The sequence below is a fragment of the Macrobrachium rosenbergii genome, chromosome 42, assembly GCF_040412425.1.
Source record: "Macrobrachium rosenbergii isolate ZJJX-2024 chromosome 42, ASM4041242v1, whole genome shotgun sequence".
Classification (NCBI taxonomy): domain Eukaryota; kingdom Metazoa; phylum Arthropoda; class Malacostraca; order Decapoda; family Palaemonidae; genus Macrobrachium; species Macrobrachium rosenbergii.
In genome coordinates, this window is record NC_089782.1 from 31,895,555 (window position 1) to 31,905,904 (window position 10,350).

The 10,350-nt window shown below is 32.2% G+C and overlaps 1 long non-coding RNA gene across 1 annotated transcript; it reads right to left on the reverse strand.

The window, feature by feature from the left end:
• Window positions 1-6,265: 6,265 nt before the first annotated feature.
• Window positions 6,266-9,724, reverse strand: LOC136827648 (uncharacterized). The gene is made up of 2 exons (XR_010849829.1): window positions 9,620-9,724; window positions 6,266-6,817 (listed from the first exon to the last, which is right to left on the reverse strand). It is a non-coding gene; the product is annotated as an uncharacterized lncRNA (long non-coding RNA).
• Between the last annotated feature and the right edge of the window lie 626 nt (window positions 9,725-10,350).

Consider the following 10,350-nt stretch of genomic DNA (forward strand, 5'->3'; position numbering starts at 1 on the left):
TATATATATATATATATATATATATATATATATATATATATATATATATATATATATACATTATATATATATATATATATATATATATATACATATATATACTATATATATATATATATATATATATATATATATATACTGTATATATAATGTTGGAGAATCTCCGCCAATCAACCTCCAACTCTTGAACGGCAATCTCAACACATGCCTACCACAGAAATCCACCATAATCGTCTGGGTAGACAAAATCCGCCTTATTTTTTTTCTTGAACAATTCGGCCAGTTTTCTGAAGAACGTCTTCCCCGGCGCAGGCGCAGAAGACGCCAGGGCAATTAAGGACACCACCAGAAGCAGAGTGATGAAGAAGGTGGTCTATTAGAGAGTATTTAAGGAGATAATTACTGTCATTATTATCAATTAGCCTTGAAAGGTTGTTTTTACACTGTCTCATAGACTGTGGTGAATAAGATGGAAGTATCTGTTAAGAAGTATTTACAGTTAACAACACCAATTAGATATTATCCTTTTTTAATATTGAAATATTTTCTTTATTAATTTATGAAAAAATACATCATATAAGCAGCAGTGAATAAAATTCACATTCATGAATCACATTAATATAGAATGTAAAATTTATGAATTACATTAATATTAAATATAAAATTTGGATCACAATATAAATATAGAATTTATGAATCACAGAAATACAAAATATAAAATTTATGAATCACATTAGTGTAGAAAAATCCAAAATTTATGAATCACAGTAATATACCAAAAAAAAATTTATGAATCACATTAAAAGAAAGCATCCAAAATTATTGAATCACATTAAAGCATAGAGCAAATCAAAATTTATGAATCACATTAATGTAGGAAAAATTCAAAATTTACGAATCACTATAAGACACACTAAAAATAACAAAAAATTATGAATCACTTTGAGACATAAACCAAACCCTCCAAATTTATGAATCACAATAAATCATGAAACCAGCAAAATCCAGAATTTATGAATTACATTAAAGCATAGAATAAAATTCAGATTTGTAAATCACATTAACATTAAAAATCTCAATTTACGAATCACTTTAACGTAGAAAACATCCAAAATTAATTAATCACATTAACATAAAATCTCAATTAATGAATAACTGTGATGTAAAAAAAAATCCAACATTTATGAATCACATTAAAACACAGAATAAAATCCAAATTCATGAATTACTTTAATGTATTAAACATCCAAATTTCATTATTCAAATTAAAACCCAGAATAAAATACAAATTTATGAATCACACTGATATCGAAAGAAATCCAATATTTTTCAATCACTTTAATGTAGGAAAACATACAAAATTTCTGAATCACATTAATATAGAAACAACCCAAAACATATGAATCATATTAAAGCACAAAATCAACAAAATCCAAATTAATAAATCACAATGTAGTAACAAGATCCAGAATTTATGAATCCTATCAATGGACGATACATCAAAAATTTATGAACCGCATTAACGTTGACTAAAAATCCAAAATTTATGAATAATTTTAAAGACTATGAATACTTAAAAAATTATGAATCACTTTAAAGTACTGCATAAAATCAAAGTTGATGAATCACTTGGAAACATAATCAACTAAATCTAAATTTATGAATCACATCAAAGCATAAAACCAATGAAATCCAAATTTATGAATCACTTTGAAACATAACACTAATAAAATCCAAATTTATGAATCACTTTGAAGCATAAAACCGATAAAACCCATATTTATGAATCACTTTGAAGTATGAAACCAATAAAATCCAAATTTATGATTCACTTTGAAACATAAAATCAACAAAATCCAAATTTACGAATCACTTTGAAACATAAAACCAACAAAATCTAAATTTATGAATCACTTTGAAACGTAAAATCAACAAAACCTAAATTTATGAACCATTTTGAAACAAAATCAACAAAATCCAAATTTATTAATCACTTTGAAGCATCAAATCAACAAAATCTAAATTTATGAATCACTTTGAAGAACAAAATTAACAAAATCAAAGTTTATGAATCTCACTGAAACATAAAATAAAAAAATTTCAAGTTTATGAATCACTTTGAAGCATTAAACCAATAAAATCCAAATTTATGAATCACAATCAAAGCATTGAATAAAACCAAAGCACTTTAAGGAATAAAACCAATAAAATCCAAATTTATGAATCACTTTGAAGCATAAAATCAACAAAAATCCAAATTTATGAATCACAACAAATCCCCAAGTTGACTCACAGTCTTCATTATAAGGAAATGCTCGCAGCTAGGCCTCTGGCAAACGACTGGGCTTAGATCCTACGGAGACACTCTTATACGTATCCATTTCACCTTGGTTTTATGTCACCTTTCTGCCACATCCTGTGTGGGGAGAGGAAGGATGGAGGAAGGAAGGACATCCTATGGACATCCTATCTTCCGTAGATGTTTTCATCCCATGTAGATTTTATATATGGGAGGTTCAGTTGGTTTGGTTGAGGGGTAAAGTGTTTTCTGGTAAGGTTTGAGAGGGCTATATGTGTATAGATCTATATCAGTATCTCTAATATCTGTATCTATATCTACTGTGTGTGTGTATATGTATATAAGTAATATATATATAATATATATATATATATATATATATATATATATATATATATATATATATATATATATATATATATATATATATATATATATATATATATATATATATATGTATACACATATATATATATAAATATATATATATATATATATATATATATATATATATATATATATATATATATATAATATATATATGTATATATATACACATGCAAACCTATACATAGACACTGAGTCTCCTGATCATTACACAATGAGCAATACACAGTACGCCTAATATTAAAAATTCAACATCGTAACTTCGAAAGAAGGAAAAAGTATTAATTATTGAAATATTCCGGGTCAGCTGCGCTGCAATTATTTGACCATTAGGTTATCTAGGAAATTATTCCAGTCACGTCTGCAACATTCTTGCAACTGGAGTAATTCAGGTTAATTATTATTTCCGTTGATAATTAACGTATTCTGAGAGTGTCTTATATCGAGTATTTAGCCGTGCAGAATGACGAGGTTATAAAAAAGAATTTCCTTACCAAATTTATGGGCTTTCGAAATATAAATCCATTTTGAGATGAATTTTATATGACGTTACCCCTACCACTTTTTAGTTTTCTGTAAAAGAAAACCATTGTGCCGGTTTTGTGTGTCCGTCCGCACTTTTTTCTGTCGGCACTTTTTCTGTCCGCACTTTTTCTGTCCGCCCTCAGATCTTAAAATCTACTGCAAATTGGTATGTTGATCATCCACCTTCCAATCATCAACTATACGAAATTGCAGCCCTCTAGCCTCAGTAGTTTTAAGTTTATTTAAGGCTAAAGTTAGCCATAATCGTGCTTCTGGCAATGATATAGGATAGGCCACCACCGGGCCGTGGTTTAAGTTTCAAGAGCAGCGGCTCATACAGCATTATACCGAGACCACCGAAAGATAGATCTATTTCGGTGACCCTGATTATACGCTGTAGCGGCTGTACAGAAAACTTGATTGCGCCAAAGAAAAACTAAGCAGTTTGAACCTTGTATAACTGTATATAAATACATATATATACTGTATATATAAATATATAAACACATAACATTTTCCAGTATGGTTGGCACGGGGTAACCTTGCCAGGAAAGTATAAATCTTCTGACACACACATGAATTATTTATTACTCCCAACATGACAGGTAATTTCGCTACAAAATTCAGACATTTTCCCTGAGAGGGTAAATTCAAGTTTACAATGGGGTTGTTTATATAATAAGTTTCATATAAAAAGGTATTTTCAATCAAAACTTTGGTCATGAGGCCCCCCTCCCCTCTCTCTCTCTCTCTCTCTCTCTCTGTCTCTCATCTCTCTCTTGCTCTCTTCTCAAGTTCATCTTCTTCAATGGGCATATTATTGTTCTCTCTCTCTCTCTCTCTCTCTCTCTCTCTCTCTCTCTCTCGTTGCATCTTCGTTCAATTTACATATTATTGTCTCTACCACTGTTGTTAATTCATTGTTCATCATTATTGTTATTATTCATTATAAGATTTCTGGCTACTAGCAATTATCTCCCCCTCATTATATCACTATTTATTGTCAATATTACTGTTTATTGTCAATTTGAATATCCAGCGCCTTTGAATTCAGACTTCATTTGTAAGTTAATATTTTGGCTACATATTCAAAGGGATCTTGCTAACATGAAATAATATTATCACACTTCACTGTTAATGTTTTCTGTTCCTTCAATCATCTCTTCTCTTTCTTCATAGAATCAATCGTATTGTTCCGTGATGCATCAAGAAGACTAACTAATTGATTGATCGACTGGGAGTGATCTTGCGTCACAGCTGGAGCACTGGAAGGTGGTATCTTGGTGTCTATAATGTTGCAGAAGTCAATGTGCCTCGCTGTCGAACTTCTTAGTTCGAGGTTCTTTATTCCTCAGTCCCAGAGGATTTTTATTCCTCGGTTCCAGAGGGCCTTTATTCCTCAGTTCCAGAGGGCCTTTATTCCTCAGTTCCAGAGTGCCTTTATTCTTCAGTTCCAGAGGATTTTTATTCTTCAGTTCCGGGGGCCTTTATTCCTCAGTTCCAGAGGATTTTTATTCTTCAGTTCCAGAGGGCCTTTATTCCTCAGTTCCAGAGGATTTTTATTCTTCAGTTCCAGAGGGCCTTTATTCCTCAGTTCCAGAGGATTTTTATTCTTCAGTTCCAGAGGACCTTTATTCCTCAGTTCCAGAGGATTTTTATTCTTCAGTTCCAGATGGCCTTTATTCCTCAGTTCCAGAGGATTTTTATTCTTCAGTTCCAGAGGGCCTTTATTTCTTCGTTCCAGAGAGCCTTTATTCCTCAGTTCCAGAGGGTCTTTATTCTTCAGTTCCAGAGGATTTTTATTCTTCAGTTCCAGATGGCCTTTATTCCTCAGTTCCAGAGGATTTTTATTCTTCAGTTCCAGAGGACCTTTATTCCTCAGTTCCAGAGGATTTTTATTCTTCGGTTCCAGAGGGCCTTTATTCCTCAGTTCCAGAGGATTTTTATTCCTCAGTTCCAGAGGGCCTTTATTCCTTAGTTCCAGAGGGCCTTTATTCCTCAGTTCCAGAGGGCCTTTATTCCTCAGTTCCAGAGGATTTTTATTCTTCAGTTCCAGAGGGCCTTTATTCCTCAGTTCCAGAGGACCTTTATTCCTCAGTTCCAGAGGATTTTTATTCTTCAGTTCCAGAGGGCCTTTATTCCTTAGTTCCAGAGGGCCTTTATTCGTCAGTTCCAGAGGGCCTTTATTCGTCAGTTCCAGAGGGCCTTTATTCCTCAGTTCCAGAGGGCCTTTATTCCTCCTTTATTCCTCAGTTCCAGAGGGCCTTTATTCCTCAGTTCCAGAGGGCCTTTATTCCTCAGTTCCAGAGGGCCTTTATTCCTCAGTTCCAGAGGGCCTTTATTCCTCAGTTCCAGAGGGCCTTTATTCCTGACACCGTTGGACTGTGGAAGAGCCTCCCTGAGGATGTCGGGCAACTGAAACCTCAAAAGTTCAAGCGAAGATGCAACGTATTACTACCCTAAAGCAATTCTCTTCTTTATAATGTACTTACGTTTTTATCTGTTTATTTATATTTTTTATTATTTTTTTCTTTTCTAATGGCTGATTTCTTTATTTCTATATTTCCTATTACCTTATGTTACTTCTTTCAAATAAGCACCATATTCTTTGGAAGCTTGAATTTCTAAGTCAATGGCCCCTGTGGTGGGCTTGTTCCATACGAATAGGATTCATCTTCTGAATAATAATAATAATAATAATAATAATAATAATAATAATAATAATAATAATAATAATAATAATAATAATAATAATAATAATAATAAAATAATAATAATAATAATAATAAATAATAATAAAAATAATATTCTCTATACAAATCAGTGCAACTGATGCAGCAATTGCTTTCAATAATAATAATAATAATAATAATAATAATAATAATAATAATAATAATAATAATAATAATAATATTCTTTGGAAGCTTGGATTTGAAGTCAGTTGCCCCTGTGGTGGGCTTGTTCCATATGAATTGGGGTCACCGTCTGAATAATAATCTCTGCTTTCGTTTCCGTAAAATACTCTTTCAGGGGTATAAAGAAATGTATATTGCATCTGGTTATATATATTTATTTTATTAAAAAAGGGTGGGAATGCAAAAGAAATATAAGAAAAAGTCGCTAGAATTTGGAAGTCATAGAGATAATAGCTTCTCAAATAACAGAAAAATCACATGATTCATCAATTCAAATCAGCGAGATTCGTAATGAAAAACTTAAAACCTAATTTCACAGAACAGAAAGAACTATTTGTAGTGATCTTGTGTTGGAGAATCTCCACCAATTTGTGCTGGCAATCTCCACCATCAAAGTCTCCAACGTCCCTCCAACCAAATTCCTCAAATCTCCACCAATTCCAGCCGTCAATCTCCATCCCCAGAGACTTCGATTTTCCTCGTAGCCGAACTCCCTTCAGCGTCCATACCCGCCGTACCCGTAGCGCCGGTACCCGCCGCCTCCGCCTCCCTTCTTGCCCTTCTTGAGCAGCTTCTTCAGCTTCTTCAGGAGGCCTGGGTCAGCTGCGGGAAGCGGATCAGCTGCTGGGTCAGCTGACGCGGCGGTAAAGACGGCAGATAACACCAGCAGGAGAGCGAGGAATATGGATGTCTGGTTTGAGGAAGAGTCAAGTTAAAACTGATGACTCGAACTGAAGACATTTGTGACTTTGTAGAATAATAATAATAATAATAATAATAATAATAATAATAATAATAATAATAAGCTTTGGAAGCTTGAATTTTAATTAATGTCTCTTTTGTGGGCTTGTTTCGTATGAATAGGGTTCATCTTCTAAATAATGATAATAATAATAATAATAATAATAATAATAATAATAATAATAATAATAATAATAATAAGCAGCTTTGGAAGCTTGAATTTTAAGTTATGGTCTCTTTTGTGGGCTTGTTTCATATGAATAGGGTTCATCATCTGAATAATAATAATAATAATAATAATAATAATAATAATAATAATAATAACGAAGAATATCATAATGTAAAGTAGGAATAATGATGAACAATGAATCAACAATAGTGGTAGAGACAACAATGTGCCCACTGAACGAAGATGCAACTTGAGAGAGAGAGAGAGAGAGAGAGAGAGAGAGAGAGAGAGAGAGAGAGAGAGAGAGAGAGAGAGAGAGAGAGAGAACAATAATATGCCAATTGAACGAAGATGTTATTAAGGTTTGAATATTTTGCTTTGTAATACCAGTAAATCAGGGAGGAAAATCTTCACTGGCGTATCATCCGACAAGCAACTTCTTCCCACATTTACCTTATGAAAGTCGTAATTCTCTTGTAATTACACTGGGTAATGACCGTCTCTTGTTCTGGAATTTGCTTCCACCTTCTGTTTTCCCAGGTATTCACAAAGTCGAAGTCGGTAATCCTCTCGTGATTATACTTGTTAGTGACAGTCTCTTGTCTCCAACTGACATACTTTGGAATTCAGTTCCTGCTTCTGTTTTCCCAGGTTCTTATAATCTTCGTTTCTTTAAGAGTTTTCTGTACATCGTATAATCAAGGCCACCGAAAGTGGGTCCATCTTTCGGTGGTCTCGGTATAATGCTGTATGAGCAGCGGCCCGTGAAACTTTAACCACGGCCCAGTGGTGGCCTGTCCTATATCGCTGCCAGATGCACGATTATGGCTAACTTTAACCTTAAATAAAATAAAAACTACTGAGGCTAGATGGCTGCAATCTGGTAAGTTTGATGACTGAAGGGTGGATGATCAACATACCAATTTACAGCCCTCTAGCCTCAGTAGTTTTTAAGATCTGAGGGCGGACAGAAAAAGTGCGGACGGACAGACAAAGCCGGCACAATAGTTTTATTTTATAGAAAACTAAAAACACGAGACGCATATTGCGTCACCCTTAAAAAAAATCACTTTGAATATGTAATTTGTACGATCTTCAAATAACTAAGATTTCCATCACGGTCTATAATCTGTTTTTTTTTGGAGCTGACGGTAAGTTTCATCAGCCGACATCGCTGAATCCTCCATCTAGCTTCTGATTGGTCGACGAATTTAAATTGCAGTCTCTGGTTGGTGGTAAGCGGGACGAGTTTCAGCCAATCGCATTTAACTGCATATTATGTAGCTCCAAGCTTACTGATTGTCAATGCAGTATATTTTAAACTATTAGAATATAATTTCAATAATTATTCCAGAGAGGAGGTTATTTGTCTCTTAATGAATGATCTGTTAAAAAGTAATGGCTGTTTCAGTTTCAGTTTCAGTTTCAGTTTCAGTTCCGTGTTTCTTCAGTGGTTTTCATTACTGAATAAATTACATAAAGCGTAGATGAGAGAGAGAGAGAGAGAGAGAGAGAGAGAGAGAGAGAGAGAGAGAGAGAGAGAATTCCACAATAATACTTCCTAAACAATAAGAAATTCATATCCTCGTAGAATTTCCTTTGCATACCAAAGTACGATGCTGTACGGATGTCTTAGCTTAATTAATTATGTTTATATTATATATATATATATATATATATATATATATATATATATATATATATATATATATATATATATGTATGTACATATAATATATATACAGTATATATTATATATGTATATGTATATGTATATGTATATGTATATATATATATATATATATATATATATATATATATATATATAGAGAGAGAGAGAGAGAGAGAGAGAGAGAGAGAGAGAGAGAGAGAGAGAGAGAGAGAGAGAGAGGTCATCAAAGGATAATAGTACTTCTTGCATCACACAGCCACAGCCACAAATCACTATCACGACTATATTCACTAAAGAAAAAAATAGCCTTAAATTCCTTTAAGACCTATAATACTACAATATTAATTAAAGTCAATAAACAACCGTAGCGTTTATAAATATTCACTCCAACAGGAAAAAAAAATAAGCAATATACTTAACACACAATATCTGCATTCAGTTTCTCAACACCCATAGCGTTAAGAAACATTCAGTAAATAGTAATAACAAGAATGAATATACCTAATATACAATATCTAGTATCTGTAGTCAATATACAACCGTAACGATTATAAATATACGTTTAAGTAGGAGTAGAAAGACAATATGCAATATTCAGTATTTAAAGTCAATGTACAATATTCAGTATTTAAAGTCAATATACAATATTCAGTATTTAAAGTCAATATACAATATTCAGTATTTAAAGTCAATAAACAACTGTAGAATTTACAAATATTCGTTTATATAGTGACATAAAATTAATACACAGTATCCAGTATTTAAAGTCAAGAAAGTCATATAACATTTAAAAATATTCACTCAAAATAAGAATAAAAAAATTAATATACAATACCCAGTAATTAAAGTCAATACACAACTGTAAAGTTTATAAATATTCGTTTAAATATTCGTCAAAGCAAGCTACTCACGATCTTCATTCTGAGGGAAGTTCTTGTCCACACAAATCTTCCAAAGTGTTCTGAGTACAGGTAGACGCCACGGCGTCCCTTATATACATATGCTGGGTCCCATCCTATTCATAAGGTCTTTGTACGCCTCCCCCCTCCTTCCCTCTTACAAGGATTGGAAGGGCTGAAAGGAAAGCCTTATTTCGTCAGGGGGAACGAAGGACAAACTCATTTCCTGAGGCACTTAAGAACATATGTATGGGAAGGGCGGGGGCGGGGAGGGGGCGTGGGTGGGTAGTTAACAAAAGGCGATGACACGCCTTCTTATAATTACAGGAATGCACTGACGGTGCGGAGTCATCTTTCCTGAAATAATGTGCTTTTGTGGTTTTTATGTTTGTTTATATATATATATATATATATATATATATATATATATATATATATATATATATATATATATATATATATATATGCATTTACATATGTATATGGAAATATATATAAATGTAAATATATATATATAAATTATATAATATATATATATATATATATATATATATAATATATATATTTATATTTATATATATTTCCATATACATACTATGTAAATGCATATTACAAAATTAATGATAATAAAGCTAGATATTAAAAAAATAACTTTCTGTTATAAAATAATAATAATAGTAATAATAATAATTCTAATAATTTAAAAACTAGATATATAAAATAAACAGACTTCATTCCAAATC